General features: G+C 44.1%; 1 protein-coding gene and 1 long non-coding RNA gene across 11 annotated transcripts in view; one reads left to right on the top strand and one right to left on the bottom strand.

Annotated features, from left to right (window-relative positions):
* Positions 1-24,873, bottom strand: part of robo3 (roundabout guidance receptor 3) — a 503,574-nt gene that overhangs the window by 254,742 nt on the left and 223,959 nt on the right. The gene's annotated exons all lie outside the window — the stretch shown is intronic.
* LOC116991315 lies at positions 3,435-18,015 on the top strand. The gene is made up of 3 exons (XR_004416749.1): positions 3,435-3,543; positions 3,851-3,853; positions 18,005-18,015. It is a non-coding gene; the product is annotated as an uncharacterized LOC116991315 (long non-coding RNA).

Genomic DNA, 24,873 nt, shown 5'->3' with positions numbered 1-24,873 from the left:
GGGCCTGAGCTATAGGGAGAGGTTAAGCAGGCTTGGACTCTATTCCTTGGAGTGCAGGAGGATGAGAGGTGTACAAAATCTTGAGAGGAATAGATCAGGTAGACGCACAGAATCTCTTGCCCAGAGCAGGGGAATCAAGAACCAGAGGAAATATCTTTCAGATGAGGAGGGAAAGATTTATTAGGAAGCTGAGGGGTAACACTGTCACACAGGGGGAGAAGGGTGTATGGAATGAGCTGCCGGAGGAAGTCATTGAGGGAAGCAGCATTGCAACGTTTAAGAAGCATTTGCACAGGTACATGGGTAGGACACGCGTAGAGGGATATGGACCAAACGCAGGCAGGTGGGATTAGTACAGATGGGGCATGTTGGTCGGTGTGGGCAAGTTGGGCTGAAGGACCTGTTTCCACACTCTATAACTCTATGACTCTAGGAGAGGGGACAAGATAGAATGACCAAGGCGGGAGTGGTGTTGGTTACTTTCCCGAGGCAGCGGGAAGTGCAGATGGAGCCGGTGGGATGAAGGCTGATTTGAGTGATGGACCGGGCTGCATTCACAAATATCTGTGATTTCTTACAGTCTTGGGCAGAGCAGTTGCCGTACCAAGCTGTGATGCATCCGGATAGGATGCTTTCCATGGTGCATCTGCAGAAATAATAAGACTTTCCAGTGGCTTCCTGGGGTGACAAAACCAATCAATCAGGAGGTGATGGGTTCAAACCTTGCTACAGGCATAACCTACACTGACACTGAATATCACTATGCTGACAGAGGTGCCATTCTTCAAGGTAGTATCTGCCTGTTTTGTCAGCTTAAGACACCGAGAATCAGTGGACACTAAACATCTAAAAGAAAGTCTAAGTATGTTTTAAAAGATGAGCTACAAAAGGTTTTATAGCCAATGTGGTCACTTAATATAGGAAACTTGCAGTCAGTATGTGTTCATTAAGTTTTCACAATCAGTAGAGTATAAAAAAGCAAATAATCTGATTTTAGCATTAATTATTGACAAATAAATATTGGTCAGCTCCTCTAGTGTGTCTAGAAATAGTAAAATTATAATTACAACCACTGTAAGTTCAAAAGTAATTAGCTTGCATCGCAAACTTTGATATTTGTGTCTGTGTGTAAAAGTATAATGAAACACATGGAAATATTCTTGATGGAACATCTCATCAAACTATAGCATAGCCAAGAGTGTAATCTTTCTACATCACTGTGCTGAACATACACCCGACATTTTGTACGTTAGTCTGAGTACCTAACCCCATTCCCCTTCTCTAGCAGTTTATTCCAGGCACATACCACATTGCATGTAGAAATACTCCATCACACACCTTCACTTAACAATAGACAATAGACAATATGTGCAGGAGTAGGCTATTCGGCACTTCGAGCCAGCACCGCCATTCAATGTGATCATGGCTGATCATCCCCAATCAGTACCCCGTTCCTGCCTTCTCCCCATATCCCCTGACTCCGCTATCTTTAATAGCCCTATCTAGCTCTCTCGTGAAAGTATCCAGAGAACCGGCCTCCACCACTCTCTGAGGCTGAGAATTCCACAGACTTTCCTCCTCCCACCGTAAATCGATGCCGCCCAGTATTCAACATTTCCACTCTGAGGAAAAGGTTCATTCTATCTCAGTTTACTATTCTTCTATTGCATATCTCCCCTCTGCCTCCCACACTGCAGAGAAAACTTTACTTTGGAGTCTGAAGAAGGGTCTCGACTCGAACATCACCTATTTCTTTTCTCCAGATATGTTGTCTGAAACGACTGAGTTACTCGAGCTATTTGTGTCTATCGCCAAGTTTTTACAACCTCTCCCTGTGGCTAATTCTCTCTAATCCAGGCAACATCCCAGTGAACAATGTCTGCATCCTCTCCAAAGCCTCCACATTCTTCCTGTAATGTGAAGACCCATCAATTCGACCACTTGCTGAGGAGCTGCACTGGTTCCCATGCCCCAACGTGCCAGTTTAAATCCTCCTGAATAACACAAGGAAACGTCCCAGCACAGATGTCCTGCAGCTTGTAACCGATACTTCCTGTGCAGGTCTCAGCTGCTTTGGAAGATACCCCAATGATCCATATACCTGAAACTCTCTCTCCCTTCTCCACCAGTTTCATAGCCATGCAATCATCCGTACTCTCTTATTTTTGTCCCGCTGGTGCATGGCACGTGCCATCAAAACCGTAGCAATCCCAAATAATAAACACTCCAGAGTGGGTGTAAAACTCTTAACTAAGTTTTATATAAATGGAAGGCTCTCTCTCCACATTCAGCCAGACCAGGAAACCATTAGATTGAGCTTGCCATGAGCATTGAAGGAATTAAGCCTCAAATAAATAATTAGTAATTGCTGTTGGAATATGCCTATGCCTGCCTTCAGGGGTTTAGTTAGGGCTCATGTTGTCGACCTCTCCGTGGTGAGCCCTGTCAACTGACCACAGTCAGGCGAACAACAACAAACAGAGACAGCAGCAGTTGCCGCAGCTTGGCGCCAACCCGGAGCATGCGCCCTTTTTAGGGCGGGCACCTACGGATGTCGAACTGGATGGCATCACCCTGCTGCAGACTTCTACTGCCTCAAACTCAAGTAGAAGGGGTTTAGTTTAGTTTAGAGATACAGCATGGAAACAGGCCCTTCAGCCCATTGAGTCCATGCCGACCATCGATCGCCCGTTCACGCTAGCATTGTTACTCCACTTTCATATCCACACTAGGGTCAATTTGCAGAGGCCAATTAATCTACAAACCAGCGCTTCTTTGGGGTGTGGGAGGAAACCGGTGCACCTGGAAGAAACCCACACGGACACAGGGGGAACGTGCAAACTCCACACAGATAGTACCCAAGGTCAGAACCAAGAACCCGAGACTCTGGCCCTGTGATGCTGCGTCCACCTGCTGGTATCCGCCCGGGTATTAATCATTTTTGTTGGCTAGAGGAGAAGGATCGTCACCCGTAACGTCACCCATCCCTTTTCTTCAGAGATGCTGCCTGAGCCGCTGAGTTACTCCAGCACTTTGTGTCTATCTTTGATATAAACCAGCATCAGCAGTTCCTTGTTTCTACTAACCATGAATATATGTGGCTCAGCCATATTTCTGCTGCTTTGTGCAAAGTAAATGATGTTCAAAGTCTGCCTGAGATAAAGATGTTTTTCCTCAGGGTATGTACTAAGCCACTGCCCAGCATGTCATTGGCAGGGGTCACTAACCTGTTTACTTTCCAGCTTGTGTTAAATTGTAAAATGTAGTGCTTTTAACACAGAGATTTTCCCGACTCAAGGACATCTCTGGAGTGGAGTCACGATGGCCAATGTGATCAATATTCAATTCTGTTTGATTTTCTCTCTGTTGAAATGCAATTATAAACCTTACCATTCCCAAAAACACTTGCATCCCACATCTCCTCAGTTAGTACAGTTAGGGTTAGGTTGTGATTTAACAGACAGTGGGACAACATGCTCTCTGGTGCTTATTGATCCCTCCCTGGAGATTCCTTTTCACTATGTACTGTTGCTTGGTATTTGGGTTAGGGTTAGGGTTCGGGTTCGGGTTCGGGTTCGGGTTGGTGCAGCAGGTAGAGCTACTGCTTCACAGCTCCAGGGGCTAGCTTTGACCCTGGCCTCCAGTGCTGTCTGTGTGGAATTTGCGCGCTTTCTCTGTGACCGCGTCGATTTCTCCGGTTTCATCCCTCATCGCAAAGAAATGAGTGTTGGCAGGTTGATTGATTGCTGGAAGTCAGCCCCAATGTGTAGGTGCCTGGTAGAGGGAGTCGATGGTTACGTGTAGGTATGTTGCAAAATCTACCTTGAGCGGGGCTGCAGATCTGTCCCAGCCCGTGTGCGTGATTTTGGCGCCATTGAGAGGGTGGTGGGTTTAAAACGCGATTTTCCCTAGGCTATTCAAATCGAGGTTGTTCAGCCTACTTAGTTGCTGACGAAAAATCGCTGGGAGATTCTTTCACTGGAACTATTTTCAAACTATATTGGTTAATTTAGTTGTTATAGTAAGTTAAAAATGATCCTCTAAACCCGCGACCGCCGACAACGGGACGGATCTCATACAGCGGACAACGGAAGGTAGGTTGTTTATTTTTACATTAAAAAGGGCTTCAAGTTTAATGTTGCGAGTAGCTAATTTGGGGCCCCATTAAATCCCGCAGTATTTTTCTGAGCATTTGGGGTACAAATCTACCGCAATGGGAACGTTCTAAACCAGCGCGTTCCACAGAGTTCCACAGGATCCCACTCGAAAGCTGATTTAAATGGCCATTAATTTACAGCAATTGAACACTAAATTCCTTCCATTTGGCCTATAAATGAATGTAAATGAGATTTAAAAATCATGTTTTATTGTGAATTCTTTGTGAATGTTCTTTGGACACTTAGGCTATTTAAAAATGTTAATCTTTTCTTAAGAAATGAATAGATGTTTAGATCTAGTAATTGAAGTTTGGAATTAGCTACAATTGGGTAACTAACTAATTATATGCTTTAATTTCAGGTCATCCAAGTAAAATTGTTTCATATTTGTTTCAGAATGCTTCAATCTATAATAACTGAAAATTTCTTTCAGTTCTCTTAATTTTTAAGAAAGTTATGGCCATTTCACTGTCCTCGATCACAGCTTTTGTGTCAATGGAAAATCAAAAGGGAATAAGATGCTAATTTCCGAGTATGAAAATGGCCATACCTTTTTCAATACTGTAGATATGAAAGTGAATTAGGTGTCAAATTAAACTTATTTTTGTGCTTTATCTGATGGGATAAATTGCAGACTTGATTTTTTAAATCTCAAAATTTTGTAACATTGCTATTACATGGGAAGAATAAAACGCGATTAGCGTCTGGTTGGTGGTCGGCGCGGACTTATTAGAAGACGGGCCTGTTTCCATGCTGTGACTCACTGAGGAAAGATTGGGCAAGTGGTTGAAATTTGACCATAAAATCAGCATGAGCTATTAATCAGTTGTTCCCTCCAGAGCCAGTTCCACACTCTGTTCTCTGGAGAAGAAAAGTGATTACAATTTACCACGTGGATGTTAATGTTAAAATATATCTTGTGTGTTTTGTTGTTTTTTATTGGTATACCTGTATGGCAAATCAAATTCCTCGCTAATAAAGTAAGATTATGATTATGAGAAAGAACTCAGCTACAGAATACTACTCACTACTGCTGCGGGCTGATATTTGACTGGCCAAACTGGTCTGAAGAAGGGTCTCAACCTGAAACGTCACCCATTCCTTCTCTCCAGAGATGCTGCCTGTCCCACTGAGTTACTCCAGCTTTTTGTGTCTAAGTTTGGTCCACTTACTCCGTGAGTGGAGTAAAGGAGATGAAACACTGGACTTCCTTTGAGCCTTCTACTCTCTTCACTTTCTAAGCCGAGGGCTAGACTACCCGAGGCCAATTTCCTAAGGAAACTGAGTTGTTCTTCTTCATCTCCCCAACTTGGTTGAGATGACAGTACTGAATCCTGAATCCATACCAACTCTTGTCCTCTCCCGCACGTTGCCATCTTCAGATTGAGATGGGCTCGTCCGTCAAGAGTTTGCCAAAACAAATGTTGGCTCGGGTAGAATATTAGACCCCACCCAACCCAACCAAACCCAACCCAACCCAATCAAGGCTATTCCAAACTCAACCCAAGTCCAATTACTTTTTTTTGTGGACACACTGAAGTGAATCTGAAACCACCCTGGCCAAGCTCTCACTTCACTCTTGCCATAGAGAAGAACATTGGACACCATGTTACTCCAACTAAACTATGAACGGTCTTGATTGCACTAGGGTTTTCCATTCTTTGTTTTTGCACTATTTTTTAAACATTTATTGAACTTCTTTTTGTTGTTTATTATGGTATCCACTGAGTACTATGTTCACATACCTGTTGTGCTGCTATGTAAGCATTTAATAGTTTTGGGACATATTAGAATAAAACACTCCTGACTTGACTCTCACTGCTGGGTTCAGTTGGGTCCCATACTCAGCACGTACCACTCCACTGACGGCGATCGCTCACATTATTGGGCCCTGTAACCTGCCTCACACACCAGCCTGTGGTTCTGACCAAACATTGTACTAAATAAATCTGCATGCTCCCATGCGGGAGAACCACACAGTGCTTGTTACTGGAAAATGCTGTGAAGGCTGGATCAATTTAAAATATCAAGGCTGAGATCAATATGTTTTTGTTGGGTAAGAGCGTCAAGGGATATAGAGTGAAGGCAAGTAAATAAAATTAATGTACAGATCAACCGTGATCTAACTGATTGGTTAAGCAGACTGCATACTCTGCCGCTGTCCCTTTTCCGTGGACAGCTTTGCCCATTAGGGGCTCAGATCTGTATGATTTACTGCTGTATCTCAATTGATCCGAGTCCAACTCACTCGGGCCATCAAAATCAGTCACTGTTCCTGACCTCCAGCCAGCGAGATCAGTATTCCTGTACGTTTCCATCCGAGCCTCCGCACGGTGCCAGTCTTAGAGGCTCCTCCAAACTATTTTGGCATCTGCAGTCACTGTTAAACTTATTAAGGAACTTAAGGAAGCAGAACAAAACTGAAAGGAGGAGAACGTTAATAATTTTTCGCAACTATCAGACTTTTTTACGAGGGGTCCCGATGGTGACATTTGCTCTTTAAAGCCTGAAGCAACCTGTGTCTTTTAAATTGCTACTGTCATTCTTTCAGTGCATTACCATAAATCAGGTGTCCTGATTAAACACTCACCGGTGTGCACTGAGCTATCTCTGGTCAACCAACCACCCACTGCGAAACACAATGTAATTAAATATTGACTAGGCAATGCTGTTTCCTTGAACAAACTGCTCTGCTGTTTGGGAAATGAACAAGACTCTAAGCTGAAGCACGAGAGAATGCCACGCTTGAGCACAGCTACGGTTACGTTAGTACACGCTGTCTTGATGCACTGTTTGAGATGCTTCACTTGCAGACACTGTCTAGGTCTGGTGAGGATGGTAAGCACACACAGAGAGACCTGCCAGATGCCAGCCGCCAGCTGTCATTCCCTTCTCCATGTCCTGGTTCCATCTGGCATCGCGCAGATCCTCCTGGGCCCTCTGAACCATCCCTCGATAGTACAAGCAGCACCTTTACTGTTGTTCCTCCTCTCTCCTGCTGTACAATTGACTCACACCGGGATATCGTTTTATAACGTAGGCCCACTTCATCTGCTCCTCCATCTTTGGTCTGGACAAAGAGTGCTGCTAGATTGTCAAAGATGAGCGGTGTCAAGTGAGATGATTTATTAATGATAAGGCATGGAAACAGGCCCTTCAGCCCATCAAATGCACGCTGACCCATCAATCACCCATTATCACTAGGTTTATGTTATGCCACTTTCTCATCCACACCTTACACACTCGGGGCAATTTACAGATGCCAACTAACCTACAAACATCCACGTCTTTGTGAAAAAGCTCAAATGAAGTGCACTGAAATATATTATCACAACAATGGCACTAAATAACTGCAAATCAGTGTTTGTGTCAATTGCATAAGTTGAGCAGTGGCCAGGAATAGGAAAGAGAGTTCATCATTTATTTTAGTTTCTCCTCTCCACACATGGTCACTCTATCATTTGCTGTTTGCTTTACAGTAACAAACTTACCACATTGTTAAAACTATTACCATATCAGCCCTATTAACCAATTATTCATCAGCAGAACACGTGTTAGCTTCTATATTTTCTCTGGTTAGTTAGCTGCTGAGTTACAGTATATAAAGCCAGGACAGGATGAGATTTAAAAAAACACACTGCTCATTCATGAAATAGATTAAGACAATTTTCATCTCCATGAAAAACATATACTTTAGTCAAAGGAGCTGTTAATGGGATTGGGAAGAAGAGCTGGACATAACTCACAAGCATTCTTATTTACAAGCAACCTTGATCTCTGTCTATTTGATCAATCTTTGGTGACCTTTTCCTAACAACGCTATTTATTTTTGCCTGATTATTCCCCTGTGAAGCACCTTCAAATTCTGTAATGTAAATGCAAGTTATTGTTGTTATATCAATCAATTCAATGAGGGAAGCCTGAAGCGAGCTCCTTGGATGAGTTACAATGCCCGACAGCATTCTTCACCCTTTCTACAGTATCTAGATTCTCTGTCCTTGTTCAGCTTATTCATTTAGTTTAATTTCTAGATACAGCATGCCAACAGGCCCTTCAGCCCACCGGGTCCATGCTGACCATCGATCACCCACACACTAGTTCTATGTTATCCCACTTTTGTATTCTAAACACTGGGGGCAAGTCACTGAAGCCAATTAACCTACAAACCTTCAGGTCTTTGAAACATGGGAGATAACTGGAGCACCCGGACAAAACCCACACGGTCACAGGGAGAACGTACAAACTCCGTACAGACAGCACGCGTAGTCGGGACTGAAACCAAGACTCTGACGTCACGAGGCAGCAGCTCTAACGATGTGCCACCCTTTTGTGTCCTGCAGGAAGGTGCAAAACTTCTTGAAGATAACTGGATGAGACGGCATCTTAAACTATCATGGGGTCACATACAAACCATTTGATCTCCCAAATACTCCCTGACCTTCTGAAAAGGATTACTTTGCTATTTCACGATAAAATCGCAGACGAAACATAATTTCTACTCTCTTACAGTAGCGAAATCATGTGACATTGTGTAAGGTGTCATTATTAGTGATGTACCCGTCGGTTATATTAATAAAGCACGCAAAGCTTACGGCTTCCCTTCTGAACGGGACAAGCTTTCAACACACCCCTCACTGTAAAACGCTTACTGTTAGGCCTCTGAGTGTTTTGCACTTAACATTACCTGTCAAGTTTTAATCTCTCGCAGTTTGTAACAGCAAGCTTCATAAAACATGTTGGAGCACAGGCCTGATATTTCAAAGAGAACTTGATCAAAGAATGAAACCATCAATCGTCTTTGTAAGCTTTGTTAAAACCTACATTCAAATATTACAACCACAGCTACAATGCATGTGATTAAATTGTGGTTAAAAGATCCCCTACTGCCAGTGTGCAGAGCAATAAGGATTTGGTGGAGTTTGGGATGCACCAGGAAATAGTAACGGTGGAGTAGGAAGGGGTATGGGGAGGAAGAGGATGCATGTGCACCTATACCAGAGCAGAATAGGATACATTACTAATTGGACACAAAGTGCAAATTTAAATTCTTGGTTGATAACTAATGGGGAAACTGGCAATGGATCATGAAATCTACAGAGTTATCCACTACTTACCTAACAGCAAGACACATTACTCTCCACTTTAGATACAGAAAGCTGGAGTAACTCAGCGGGACAGGCAGCATCTCTGGAGAGAAGGAATGGGTGACGTTTCGTGTCAAGACCCTTCTTCAGACCGGAGATGCTACCTGTCCCGCCGATTTATTCCAGCTTTTTATGTCTATCTTTGGTTTAAACCAGCATCTGCAGTTCCTTCCTACACATTTACTCTCCACTTTATATCATCTTCAATAATACGTTACTCATTCCTACAGCTTACAACACCACAATAAATGCTTCAATTTCAGAACTGCACACTGAAAGGAAGGTTATATCTTGTTTCTGTTCCGTTTGGATCGATAGATGGTGTGACCGTCTCTCAGGAGGGATGGTCTTACTTCTGAGAGATTACAATGGAGCAATTACTTCTCTTGATGTTTCTAGTCCTGGTCTTACTAATCTCAAAATAATGATCTTCCTCGCTCTTCAAACGAGTAACTTTACAGCGCTGAGATCCAGACTTAACACATTGTCTCAGTTCTGACGCATTCTTTCCCACGACCCCTAACCTGAGTGCCTACTTGGTCATCCCTTTCTCTTCTATTTTACAAGTATAAATTACATAGTAAGACCTTCCTCGATCCCTGCATCCAATTTATGGGGATAAAAAGGAGTGTAGCTTACGTTCATTGAGTCTGTCATTGGGCCATGATCACAATGAATGGCGGTGCTGGCTCGAAGGGACGAATGGCCTCCTCCTGCACCTATTTCCTATGATACCCTCATCATCAACCTGAAGGAGGGTCTCGATCCGAAACAGCACACATTCCTTCTATTCAGAGATGCTGCCTGGCCCGCTGAGTTACTCCAGCGTTATGTGTCTATCCTCATTGAAAGACCAGTTGACCGATCTTAGTCATATCTTAACTCAGTAACTTCCTGGGAAATGGAAAGTTCAATGGTTCTTTACTGTCACGTACGTACTGCACAGTGAATTTTTTTTCTCGCATAGTTCACACGCGCATAGGTCACCATATTTTGGCGCCACGTACACAAAGAAAAAGTCCAAAGTCAAGTCCACGTGCTGGATGCGCGGAGTGCCCCAAACCAGGTACGCCGGTAAAGATGGAGTTGGAGATACCAACTCTACACATGTGATCTCGATGCTTTTGTCACAGAGTCCAGAAACAAAGGATAGACATTCATAAGGTGCCTTTCATTGTCTGGCTAAATGCTTCACAGCCAATAGATTGGAGCTGCGCCTATTATGAAAATGCAACATCCAACAGCAAGATTCCAAATAATAACCAAATAATTAATATTGTTTAAAGCATTTGTTTGCAAAATCAATATTAACCAAGACACTATGCCATAGGAGTAATATTTCAATGCAACGTCTCATCTGAAAAGTGTAGCCACAAAGTGAACCCATCTCAGCAACTGTACTGCAATGGTTCTGTGTTCAAGTTGCTGGAGTGGGAATTGAACTCAAGCAGGCACAGTCTGGTCCATGGGCCAATTGATTGATGACTGTGCAAAAAACCCAAAGAGCTGGAGTAACTCAGCGGGTCAGGCAGCATCTCTGAAGAGCACAGATAGGCAGCGTCTTGTGTCAGGGCCCTTCTTCACGCTGAAGTAAGAACCCGACCTGAAACATCGCTCATCCGTCCATGTTCTCCAGAGATGCTGGCTGAATCGATGAGTTACTCCAGCACTTTTTTTTTGTTGCTCTAGATTCCAGCATCTGCACATCCTTGTGTCTGCCCCAATGACTGATCCTGATGCCAACAGCCCCTCCTCAACAGTGAAACTTCAACCAGATGTAAATACTCGAGATAGACACAAAGTGCTGCAGTAAAGGGCCTGTCCCACTTACGCGCCCTTTACAGGCAACTGCTGGCACCCGTGATAGGTCGCCGAAATTTTCAACATGTTGAAAATGCAGCGGCAACCAGAAAGATGCTACGACTCTTTGGAGACCTCGCACGTCCATAGGAGACCTCTCAAGACCATACAGGCGACCCCTGGCAACATGTCGCGGGTGACCTCTCATGACCATAGGAGACCTCTCAAATACAGCCTGTATGGTCGTGAGAGGTCTCCAAAGAGTCGTACTGTCTTTCTGGTCGCTGCTGAATTTTCAACATGTTGAACATTTTGACAACCTGTCACAGGTGCCGGCAGTCGCCTGTAAAGGTCGTGTAAGTGGGACAGGCCCTTTACTCAGCGGGACAGGCAACAAAATAGACACAAAGTGCTGGAGTAACTCAACAGGTCAGGCAGCATCTCTGCAGAAAAACGATGGGTGACATTTTGGGTCGGAACAGTTCTTCGGACTGAAAGTAAGGGGTGGGGTGGGGGGAGAAACTGGAGTTAGGATAAGGGCAGAACAATTCAGGACCAACAGTAGATGACCAAGGAAGGGTAAGCCTATAATGCTTGTAAATACTTGAGCCAGTGTTTGTTAGGTCAGTAAATTTGCAGAGACTTGAGAAATGAGAGAACAGTGAGGAAATGAATGGGCCCACGACCGACCGAGTGGAGAGTGAGATACTTGTCAAAAGAGCCATTAGAGATTGGCTCACACATGAACAAATTAGCAGGAATAATTAATCAGCAGCTGCAACAGCCGGCAATCCAACTTCCAAAGATTACCAGCAGCCTCTAATCACACACTCAGAACTAAACAAGGACAATGAACTCGATGAAAGCTGTGTCATTTAGCAGCACAAACATTCCCTCTGCTCTCTCCCAATTACCGCTGTGACTTTCAAGTGAATGGAAAAAATGAAAGCAACTCCACATAAAAAAGATGCAGAACATTGTTGTATCATTGAAGAGGATTCAGATTAACGGCCTGTTTTCCTTCAGAAAAAAAACCCACACTCTCCCATGTGGGTGAATCAGGCACCTTTTACAACAGGAGAATCACCAGCTGGATGAGGCTTATGGTTTGACAGTTAATGTGTAAATAGTCTTAGTCACACAGCACAGAAACAGGCCCTTTGGTCCACTGTGTCTGTGCCAACCATCAATCATCCATTTGCACGAATCCTATATTAATTGCTCTTTTATTCTCCCCATATTCTCATCAACTCCCCCCTGAGATTATACCACCCATCCACACACTGGGGGGCTATTTGCAGTAATCAATCCACCTGCCAAGCTACACATCTCTCAGCTGCGGGAAGAAACTGGAGGCTAACCCACACAGGTCACCGGGGAATATGCAAACACCACGCAGGCAGCACCTGAGGTCAGGACTGAACCCAGATCCCTGGCGCTGTGAGATAGCAGCTCCTCTAGCTGCGTCACGCACATCTCACAGAAAATGTAACATTTCAATGGTTTAATGGTGCTTTTTGCCACATGTTGCTAGGTACAGTGAAGATAGACACAAAATGCTGGAGTAACTCAGCGGGAGAGGCAGCATCTCTGGAGAGAAGGAATGGGTGACGTTTCGGGTCGAGATCCTTCTGCAGGCAGAAGAAGGGTCTCGACCCGAATCGTCACCTATTCCTTCTCTCCAGAGATGATGCCTGTCCCGTTGAGTTACTCCAGCAATTTGTGTCCATCTTCGGTTTAAACCAGCTTCTGCAGTTCCTTCCTACACATTTCCTAGGTACAGTGAAATGCCTTTTTCCAGTTCAGTTACAATTACACTTTGGATTTCCTTTTTGCAGTTTAGTAAACATCTTACTATACATAAGCACAATCTCACTTAAGTGCAAAAGTCGAGTGTCAAGAGAGTTTTATTGTCTTATGTCCTGAAACGGAACAAATAAATTCTTACAATAATGCACAAAGTCAAAAAGAATACCCCCAAGCCTATATAGTTTGGAGTATATTATGGGATTCTAGTGTTTAATAACCTGATGGTTGTAGGGAAGAAGCTGCTCTTAAACCTGGACGTTACAGTTTTCCGAGTCCTATACCTTCTTCCCGATGGCAGGAGTGATGGCAAGATCATGGTCAAGGGGGTGTGGGTCCCTGATGATGCTGGCAGCCTTTTTGAGACAGCGCTCTTGCAGGTAGATCTTGTAAATCTTGTGGTGTAAGAAAGGTGGAATACACTCAGGCGACACGCAAGAGGTGCCAAGTTTCCAGAGCCAATTTGATCCTTCAAAATCAGCAGAGTAAGCCCCTGTCCCACTTCCACGAGTTACTCACGAACTCTCCCGTGTTTTCCCCTTGATTCGAACTCGGAGAATTACGGTAATTGCCAGCCGTAGGTACTCGGGGCTATTTTTTTAACTCGTGGACATTTTTCAACATGTTGAAAAAACGTCCCGACTTACCTGATGCCCCGAGTTCCTACGGCTGGCATTACGAGCCGCTACCAAACATCTACGGACTCCTACGGGCTCCTACGGACTCGCTACCGACATTACCCGACATTCCCCGAGTTCAAATCAAGGGGAAAACTCGGGAGAGTTCGTGAATAACTCAGGAAAGTGGGACAGGGCCTTAAAGAATCTTTGTAAAGAATAACTTTATGCCATGAGTGAAAAGTGTACGATATTGCATGAGACTTTTATTCCCAGTGAAGACTCCTTTTTGGCACAATCATATTGTTTGGATTGCTCAAGCTGATGTAAAGAGAGAATAGTGATGAACCAAACATGCTCAGGAATACTACACCTCCATTAATACTAATCAATGTGCTGAAATCCTCACCAACTATACTCACTATCTCTTGTAACCCACTCCTTCCCCTCACCATAACTAAGTTTGCATGACGCAATTCTTTTGCACACTCTTGCGGCTTAATTATTTCATTGCTGGTGTTTTCTATTGCATCAGCCTTGCATATTATGGGTTTAATCGCACAGCGGTTAAGATACTGGAATAGCAGCCAGACTTCTGGACGACTGATCCAGAAACATGAGTTTGAATCCCACCGTGGAATTTCAATTCAAGTAATTAAATAAAATTTTAAAAAAGCTTGCGTTACAAAATAAAAAGAGCTATTTTCTGTAATGGCGACCATAAAACCATGTAAGTGTTGCCAAAACCCATCCTGTTCAGAAATGCCTGAATAAGGAATCTGCTGTCCTCGCCCAGTCTGGCCAACTGCAGCCCCACACAATGCAGCGGAGTCTTAAGTGCTCTCTTAGGTGCAATTCAGGTTGGATAGTAAACACTGACCAGTGATCCCCATATCTTGTCAACAGATAAATTAAGTGTACACAACTTGGGAGTTTAATGAGAATGGACCTTGCCTTTTTGTCTAATGAGGACAGGATTTCATTACACGGTATGTGTTAGCGTCTGGAATGCAACACCTGCGGCAGTATTGGGCGTATGTCAATGTCAAAAGCGAGTCTGATATGTACTTGAAGGGAAATAATGTCAGAGCCATGGGGTAGTGAGTGAGACTGGCTGTATAACCTGGACCAAGAGCCATCACTGGCCTGATCAGCTGAACTGTCACATAATCCGAGATCACTTCCACAAATCTGTGATTGTAAGTTATAGGAATGTGGATCATCTACATGGACCAGTCGAGACAAATGGCATGCTAAAGCTACATTTGGAAATGAGGTAGAAGTGAATCAAAGGAGATGTTAACTGGATGATCAAAAGTAAGATGAAAGGAAGCTTACGTAGAACAAAGTATTTCATGTGCTGGGCTGAGGGGACAGTTTCTGTTCTGTATTTCCTATCTCACCCTATGTTGAATACTATTCGGAAGGAGCACGGGAAGTAACAAGGATGCAAAATATACTCCGTGGGAATCACAAGGAATGGTTTGGTACATCCACCAATGGCTGAATTGGTATCGATTGAAATGGTTCACTGTGTGGCAAAAGCTGAGTGTACTTCTTTATCTGTCCTCGCCAACCTACCTGGTGCAAATGGTAAACATAGCCACTGAACAAGTGTGGAAACAAAGCCTCATCTTCACACCATGATCACAATCTGCAGTGTGGCCCTGCCATTGTACTACACAACGTAGACTCAGTAGCAGCTCTTAACTGGGCAAGCATGAGACACTGCGGAACATTGCGGAGGTAGAAATACAACCTCTGTCCCCGGCACATTCTTCATTCGATCGTCACAATCAAACCAGGGAAGCCTCAACCATTCCTTTCCACCACAGATGCTATTAGACCCACTGAGTTCCTCCAGCAGATAGTTTGTTAAACCAGGGAGGAGATCCTGGTTCAATGAGGAGCACAGTGAGGCATTCAAGGAGCAGCATGGGCGGGGAGGGGGGGGGGGGGGGGGGGGGGGGGGGGGGGGGAACTGGTGAAGTGTCATTCAGGGCAATATGCATACAGAGAAAGCAAGCAAAGCATGCCATGGACAGCCTTCACCCTCAACTTATTCCATGTGATATCAAGAAATGCTGGAATACACTGGCTGGATGAAAGGTTGCAGGACTAGAAACCAGTCCTGCCGTAGGGCTGGAAATTGTACTCCAGATATGAGACTGGCATTTGTCCATCGATGTGGATAATAGACCAGGCACGTTCTGCCCACATAAAGCTGGATTAGTCCAATCCAGTTAATTCCCCCTGAGTCAGTCAATTCGCAGTCTTCAGCAAACTGACGACAGCTGCTGTTGACAGCGAAAACCAAGCAGCACTTACTCCACAATAGCCTGCTCGCCATTGCCCAGATATCCAGACCACACAGCTCCAGACCTCAACACACCCTTCATCCAAACATTCATCCTAGGAAGGAGGGATATAGGTGGAAGGGGACGGGGAGATGGAGAGGAGGGCTGGGGAAATGGGAGTGATGGCTGTTTACCCAGGGAAAATGGGAGAGGGTAGAAGAGGTCTTACCTAAAACTGGAGAATGTAATATATCGTTTACAATGCATACATCAGTGGCAAGGATCACTCTGCACTTGGGACTACATGAGTGCAGTTCCAAAGCACCCAAGAAACGTGACACCATGCACAGGGACTCCATCAACCCTTTTAAGCACTCAGTCATTAGTGGTCGGCATGGGCATGTTGGGCCGAAGAGCCGGTTTCCATACAGTATGATTCAATGTAAGACTCCAAAATGCTGGAGTAACTCAGCGGGACAGGCAGCGTCTCTGGTCAGAAGGAATGGGTGACGTTTCAGGTTGAGACCCTTCTTCAGACTGGCTCGGGATTGATATCGTTTGAAGGAGAGTTTGGAGAAGGAATTGGCTCTTTCTGTGGCTGATCTCTGCACTGTTGCCCGGTTGAAGGGATTTGAGTGCATATATCTGAGATCAGAGACTGGGAACATTTCCGTCTGAAGAAGGGTCTCCACCCGAAACGTCACACATTCCTTCTCTCCAGAGATGCTGCCTGTCCCGCTGAGTTACTCCAGAGGGATGTGTCTATCTTCGGTGTAAACTAGCAGTTGCAGTTCCTTCCTACACTGTATGGCTCAATGGTTGTCGATGATCGCAGTGGTTGTAGAAGGTGCCTCACCATAATCTTCTGAAGGACCAGTACAGTTGGGCAACAAATGTAGGTTTACAACACAAACAATAAAAGGCCATATTAGATTTTCACAGATCATGTTGCTATATTCATCATGATCTTCCTGCACCAGGAGATGAGTATTCATCGACCCACCTCATGGCAGATAACAATATGTTGACCCACTCACTTCCTGAACTGACTGTGCCAGATAGGAAAGCTGACTACCTCAATGGGAGAATGTTTAATTCCCAGACATACATGCTCCTCATATTAATAAGCACAAAAAAACTTGTTAAAAATAAACAAAAAAGAAGTAATGGAACCATTGAAAATAATGAGTAGAGCTCCGTTGCCCAACAGATGCTAATGAGCTGGTTACACCTATTCATGGCTTCTGCTTAATAACCCCTTTATTTCTTTAATCTACAGAGATTTTGTCAGTAAAAGCATCTCAGCCTGCACTGCATCCCTCTGGGCTAAGCTTAGCTTTGTTCATGATTACAGTATTCCAAATCAATTCGGCTTCTGGCATTGAGAAACCACTTAATTCTGAGGAAGGGAAATTTAACAAAGAAGATAACAGTACGTCCCAAAAATCCCTGCAAAGTAACGGCTATTCAACGGCAGCCTTTGAGCTGCATTGGAAGGATATGAATTACAATCATGACCGTAACCACTTGTACTCAGCACGGAAAAACATGCCAAATTCAGGCGCATTTGTTAAACAAAAAGAAGATAGACGAGCATTTTATGGCCAATAAAATATCTTTCACAAATGTAGTCACTTTTGTAATGGGGGAAATAGGAGTTGGGGGAGGTGGACGGAACGGAGAAGCCTGCCAGGCAATGAAGACTACGAGAGCTGGGTGTACAGAGAGTGATGCTCTACGGGGAAAATCAGGAATAGAATGAGCCTGAATCAAGGCCAGGGGATAGAGGGGACTGGAGAGCTTATTGGGGATGCTCAGCAAGTTCAGAGAGATTTAGGATCTCAAGGGAGGTGTGCCCCTATCCCACTTAAGAAACCTGAACGGAAACCTCTGGAGACTTTGCGCCCCACCCAAGGTTTCCGTGCGGTTCCCGGAGGTTTTTGTCAGTCTCCCTACCTGCTTCCACTACCTGCAACCTCCGGCAACCATCTGCAACCTCCGGGAACCGCACGGAAACCTTGGGTGGGGCGCAAAGTCTCTAGAGGTTTCCGTTCAGGTTTCCTAAGTGGGACAGGGGCATTAGAAGTGCAAGTTCTCTTCCACTGGAAGGTTGATTGGAGTTGAGGGAGTGCAAGGTTGATTCAAGGCCAGAGGCATTTGGTCAGTTGCAACTATCTTCAGAGACAGTTTCTTCCCAGCTGTTTTCAGGCGACTGAGCCATCCTACCACCAACTAGAGAGCGGTCCTGAGCTACAACTACCTCATTGGAGACCCTTGGACTATCTTTAATCGGACTTTATTGGACAACGTGGTCAAAGAATCAGGGAGTGTTAAATGGGCATGCAAAAATACCCCGCAGATTGCAAAGAAATAAATGGGATAGGATCAATGGGATGATTCTGAGAGGTGAATAAGCTTGATGGGCTGAGCAGCCTTTTAAGTGAAATTTCAATATGAAATGTGCAATATCTCAGCAGGTGTTTGATAGCAATTTCACTTTGCATTTGAGACATCATATAAATTCAAATTAATCAGACTTAAAATGGTAAAGATAACAAGTGAAGGAGTTAACTCTCAGACAAAGAAAAGATTCATACACAAATTCCACATTCAGCATACCTTCGGAATCTAAATTAAATTTTGTAATGTTCTGGTCTCTTCATTAGATCAATAGAAATTTTTGGCTTCCTGCTGACCTCACCATTGCAAACACTCCCCAATGAACACTGGCTGCGTAGTGCAATACATCTGCACTAAACAACACTCCCTAAGAAACCCGTGCACCACACAAGGAGCTGCACTTGGAGAACAGCCCTCGAATATTTATGGAGTCCTTGAACAGTGGAGCGCCTGTTGTAACAATTATTCGGCAAAACCATTCTAATTTGGGGTTTTAACTTACAATTAAGTGGTAAACAGTTTAGTTGTCGTTGAGGTAGCTCCCAGCACAACGCTAACTGAATGGTGTCTCGGCATTTCCGATTACAGGCATTGTTGCTCCTTACACAAATTGCTCCCAATTATTGACACCACTGCTACTTGCCACATTGCCTACTGTCAGTCACCCTGCTGCAAGCAATCACACTTTGCTTAGTGATTTGACTGTTGTGTCGGAACCTGTGGTTTTTCCGTGCTGCCGCACCACCGCTGAGGTGCCCAGTAAGAATGCCTCCACTGTCTCATTAAATGTATTGATCAATATACCACAGGTCTTGCATTGGCAATGGTCTGGTCGGAGTGGTGCTTTCAAGTTATTATTCTCGTCCCAATTTGCACACCCATTCATTTTTAATGCGAGGGATGTCAGCACATGGAGTGCAGTCATGTGGCGTGACCAGACTCACACTGACAGCAAAGTTGCACACATGGTCTTCTATGTATCCATGCACAATACTCTGGATTCCTCAAGGGCGGCAGGGTGGTGCAGCGCTTGCAGCACCAGAGATCCGGGTTCGATCCCGGCTACGGGTACTGTCTGTACGGAGTTTGCACATTCTCCCCGTGATCGCTTGGGTTTTCTCCGAGATCTTCGGTTTCCTCCCACACTCCAAAGACGTGCCGGTATGTAGGTTAATTGGCTTTGCGTATGTGTAAAAGGATTGGCCCTAGTATGTGCAGGATAGTGTTAATATGCGGGGGTCGCTGGTCGGCGCTGACCCAGTGGGCCGAAGGGCCTGTTTCCGTGCTGTATCTCTAAACTAAACTAAATTCAGGGACAGTTTCTTCCCAGCTGTTATCAGGCAACTGAACCATCCTATCACCAACCAGGGGGTCCTGACCTACCATCTACCTCATGGGAGATCTTTGGACTATCTTTAATCGGACTTTATTGGACTTTATCTTGCACTAAACATTATCCCATTTATCCTGTATCTGTACACTGTGGGCGGCATCATTGTAATCATATATAATCTTTTCATTGACTGCATAGCACGCAACAAAAAAGCTTTTCACTGTACCTCTGTACACGTGACAATAATAAACTAAACTAACTAGACTAATGAAGGGGTGGCCAGCTGATCTTTAAAGGAATAGTGCAATGTTACACTTCTATTGGGGAGTTTTGTCATTGGGTGCATTTCAGAAATTCAGGCTCACAATGCCCACAATTTTCCGAATAAGTCCAGAAACACTGTGAATGCATTATACAGAGGCTTCAGCTTCTTAACCTTTCTAAGGCATTCAATAATCAGCCAAAATAACCGGGACAACAAGTTTTGATAAAAATTGAAGATAGACACAAAGTAACTCAGCGGGTCAAGTAGCATCTCTGGAGAAAAGGGATGGGTGACGTTTCGGGTCGGGACTCTTCTTCAGACCAAAATTTGAACCAAAATTGAGTTTGGTTCAAATGATTAACTAGATAGGCAGGGGATAATAAATGTTAGGTTCTTGAATGTTGTGCTTCACCTCCACAGCCACACTTCCCTGGCGTGTAATTTGGGTGTGAACGTGTATCACATGGTTTGGGCTTTGATGGACAATTCCATGTTGAGTACTATCTGGTGTGCAGATGAAGGCCAAGACAATGTACAATGTGCTGGTTGCTGTATCCCTGGATCCTCCTCACATTTGACTGAACTTCCACTGCTCCTTGATAAATGGCCGTGCTGTGCTGTACTGTTCTACGTTCTATGTTCATTTTAAGGGAATGCTCCAAAATGCTTTACTACTACTGTCATACTTTAAGAGTCATAGAGTCATACAGTGTGTAAAAAGGGCCTTCTGACCAAATTTCCCACATGTCCCAGCTACACTAGTCCCACCTGCCTGCGCTTGGTCCATATCCCTCCAAACCTATCCTATCCATGGAGGGAAATGTTACTAATGCAGGATAACAATTGACAGGACAGTGTGTACACAGCAGAATCTCACAAGCAGTAATGGGATAACCAATATAATTTTAACCAATGTATGAAGAAGGGTCTCGACCTTGAAACATTGCCTATTTCCTTCGGTCCATAGATGCTGCTTTGCCCGTTGAGTATCTCTAGCATTTTTGTCTACCTTCGATTATCCAGCATCTGCAGTTCCTTCTTAAACAATGTAATTTTACACATTAGTGAAGGGATAACATAGGCCAGGATGTCAGAGAGAACTTTACTGCAGTTTGTTGAAAAAAAGCCTTGGGATATCTTCCATTGTTAGAGTCTGTCCTCAACTTAGTGTTTCATCCAAAAAACATCTCCAGCAATGCATCGCTGCAGTGTAGTAGCACTGATGGGCTTCAAGGCTCCGGAGTTGAACCTTAAATAAGTGACCTTCTGATTTAGCGATGAATGCAGCTGAAACATTACTGCTATATTGCAATCTGATTTGCGCTGTTCTCTCACTTGGTGTTTGCGAATCACCAACAGTTGGAGGGTGGTGGGGCAGGGGGAGGGGGGGGGGGGGGGAAGGGAATGCAATTTGTACCGTAGATTTGTATCAACACTAGCCAGCCTGAGTGTGCATAAATAAAGTATTTAAATGCAAAGCATAACAGCTTTCACCCCATCTGTCTGGTTTCAGTTGAACCCAGGCCTCAGGGATGAAGGCACATGTTCTGTCCCACGGCACACTCCGAATAAATGGCTATGGTTCACATTGTGTTATCGATTGTCCTGCATCAAGCAAAAACAGTCGACATTTGGAAAAAAAAAGTGAAAAATGGCACCCAGTAACTGTATCACTAGACTGGCACTGTGCTTGCCTGCTCCTCTTTCAAGATGCATTTTTATCTTATGCTAAGAGTCTGGCACAAGCTAAAATTTGCAATGTAAAAGATGGATAAAACTACTGAAGTGTACCGTGCATCTGTGCTATTTATCAGAGGAATTGTCCACATAATTGGAGCATGATATCAGTGGGAGTTGGAGGAGTGTGTGATTACAAAAGAAATTCACATTTCTTTCAAAAAGATTCACTGCATATCATAGGTTTTACTTTCCTGCTATCAATCTGTTTCCTGGTGCTTTGATCCCAATGGTGAAGTGACTGTAAATCATAAGACTACCACAGACCACTGGTGCAATTCTGAACTCTCTCCACAGAATCAGTCAACAGCAGGGAGTGTGCAGACCGCTGCCTCCACTCAAATATAATAAGGAAAGCTGAAGAAATCTCTGGTTTAAATGTATCACACACAAGGTCACTCCTCTTGAAGATAGGACATAATGGAGACCGGGAGAACCGCAGATTCCAGATGTTTTTTGCGCAACAAGAGGCGAAGAAACTCCAATTGACATTAATGCCGCGAAATGAGTAAGGGAAAAGAATGCTCCAACCAAGGAATGTTAAGCAATGATCTGTATACAGTGAGCAATTCACTTTGGTTGAAAGCTGGAGAAACTCATCGGTTCAGAAATCATCTCTGGAGAAAAGGACCAGTTGACATTTCGGGTCGAGACCCTTCTTCGGACTGGGTCTCTATTACTAGACCTATTACCTACCACATTTCTCCCTGCTGCTCCCCTTTTCCTACTTTCCTCACCCCCCCCCCCCCCCCCCCCCCCCCTTACAATCATTCTGAGAAAGGGTCCCAACGTGAAACGTCATCTGTTGCTGGTCTCCAGGGATGCTGCCTGACCTGCTGAGTTACTCCAGCACTTTGCGTCCATTGTGTATTAACCAGCATCAGTCCGCCTGGACCTACTGATCTCCCGGTTGCTGAACCATTTAATTCTCCTTCCCATTCACACACTGACCTTTCTGTCCTAGGTCTCCTACATTGTCAGAGTGAGGCTAAATGCAAATTGGAGGAACAGCATCTCATATTTCGCTTGAGCAGCTTACAGCCCAGTGGTATGAATATTGATTTCTCTAACTTCGAGTAACCCCGTCATTCCATCTCGCTTCATCCCTCCCCCACGCAAGTCGCACCAGCTTCTCGTTTTCACCCAACAAACAGCTAACAATGGCCTGTTTCCTTTATCATTGTTACTTTTTTGCATATCTTTCATTCATTGCTCTTTATCTCTCAACATTCTACGATGCAGAAAGATAAACCTCTCGTCTCCCTTTCCCCTGACTAGTCTGATGAAGGATCTCGACCCAACATTTCACCCATCCCTTCTCTCCAGAGATGCTGCCTGTCCCGCTGAGTTCCTCCAGCATTTTGTGTCTATCTTCAGCAGTTCTTTGTTTCTTCACCAGGATGTTGCCTGAGAAAAAGCTTCAATTATGAGGAATTATGAGGAATCATGGCATTGTTCCTGTGGCACCTAGGCTTCTTTAGTTTCACCTGGTGTGGGATTATTGTCTGCATTTAGTTCATGAACCTCGCTGAGACTTAATGCAGATAAGCAAGAAAATGCACTGCTTGGAACAAGTACGAACTCTGCTGAGGAAGAGGAGTATAGGATGAAAAATACTTTTGAAAAACACCTTCTGAAAAACCAGGGAGGTTTTTAACGTGAGCATTTCTCTGGGGGAAGATAGATTAAACATTTGGAAACAGTGTTTGTGTGAATTGAGACCTGTCATAGTTTTATGGAGAATCCAATCCCATTGACCATTTTCAAAGAGCAGCTGAGAACAGTTGTACCTGATGGATTGACAGGGCAATGATGATAACGTGGATCTGAAAGAGGTTGTTTGAAGGAAAGACAATAGGTGACAACTGACAGTAAGAAGTTGCATACACCCATAACAAAATGTGTAAATACAATCGGGGGACAGCTGGGAATGTTAATAGAAAGTGTAATTAGATGATCCTAGCCATTTATTCCACTCCTGCTCTCCTTTCCTCTAAATCACTTTTGGTTATTGCCACTGCACAGGGTCACATAAATGCACGGTGACCTGCCAAAGACAAATACTTGACTACATAGGGGAGCAAAAAGGAAGGGTGGATGAGGTACAAATGTCTTTATATCTATCTATACATCATAGAACAGCAGAACGCAGGAACAGGCCCTTCAGCCCACAAAGTTTGCACCAAAAATGTTGCCAGGTTAACTGATTTCATCGGTGCATACATGCTCCACATCTCTCTATGTCTTGCATATCCATGTGCCTATCTAAAAGCCTCTTAAACTCCAAAGTTGTGCCTCCACCTCCACCAGTGGCCGATCCAGAATCCCACCCCTGTGTGTGTAAAAAAACAACACCGCACATCACCATTAATCATTCTCCCCTCTCCCTTTATACCCATGCCTGCTAATATTGGACTTTCTCACCCTGGGAAAAAGGTTTTGACTGTCTACCCTATCTATGGCTCCCATGTCTATCTATGGCTTTCACACACATCTATCAAGTCTCACCACAACCTCCAACATTTCAGAGAAAAATATCCAAGTTTATCCAACCTCTCCTTGTAACACTCTAATCCAGACAGCATTCCCGTAAATATCTTTACAAGAGCACTCCAGGTGTTTCCAACCGAAAAGCTAACGCTTGTCTTTCGGACAAGCTCTGAGGCATAAAGTTGCAAGTTCAACACCCACTTCCGGATCTGAGGATGTAACCGTGAGCTGGAATGCCAGATGTATTCCCTTTCAACATTAAATTGAGGCTTCTTGTCTTGATCTTCTGGGAACTGGGAGCCTCTCATTGTCCAAGCCAATACTGTTCCCTCAGATGCCAGGAAGTATCTGGTCTGATTATTTCAGTTAATGTTACAAGAAACACATCAATTTCAATGACTTCCCATACAACAAAAAATACTAAAATACAAACAAATTTGTCAGTTGTGGAGAACGTGGATAGTTCAAGTGACATAATAAGATCCTTCATAAAATGTTACAAAGTGCTGGAGTAACTCAGCCTGACCCGTTGAGTTACTCCAGCACTTTTGGCTATTTTTTTAAAAGCAGCATTTACAGTTCCTTGTGTCTCCCTCATAATTCAATTATTCTTCACTCTTAGATAAGACTCTACTCAGTGTAATGCTGAGCCTTCCAGCTGTGAAAGATTACAGGTTCTATCCCAGTGTGAGTTAGCTAACATCTGTATACTATAATGGCTTCAAATATCTTGGAAATAGGAAGAGGTGAAATGGCTGTGTTAATTGACACGCCGCTAAAACTAGTTCACTTGTTGAGAATTTGGTTCCAGGTAACTGAACATCAGC

Source organism: Amblyraja radiata, chromosome 33 (assembly GCF_010909765.2).
Source record: "Amblyraja radiata isolate CabotCenter1 chromosome 33, sAmbRad1.1.pri, whole genome shotgun sequence".
NCBI classification, from domain to species: Eukaryota; Metazoa; Chordata; class Chondrichthyes; order Rajiformes; family Rajidae; genus Amblyraja; species Amblyraja radiata.
The sequence above is the reverse complement of the archived record's forward strand: the minus strand, read 5'-3'. Positions and strand labels throughout refer to the sequence as shown.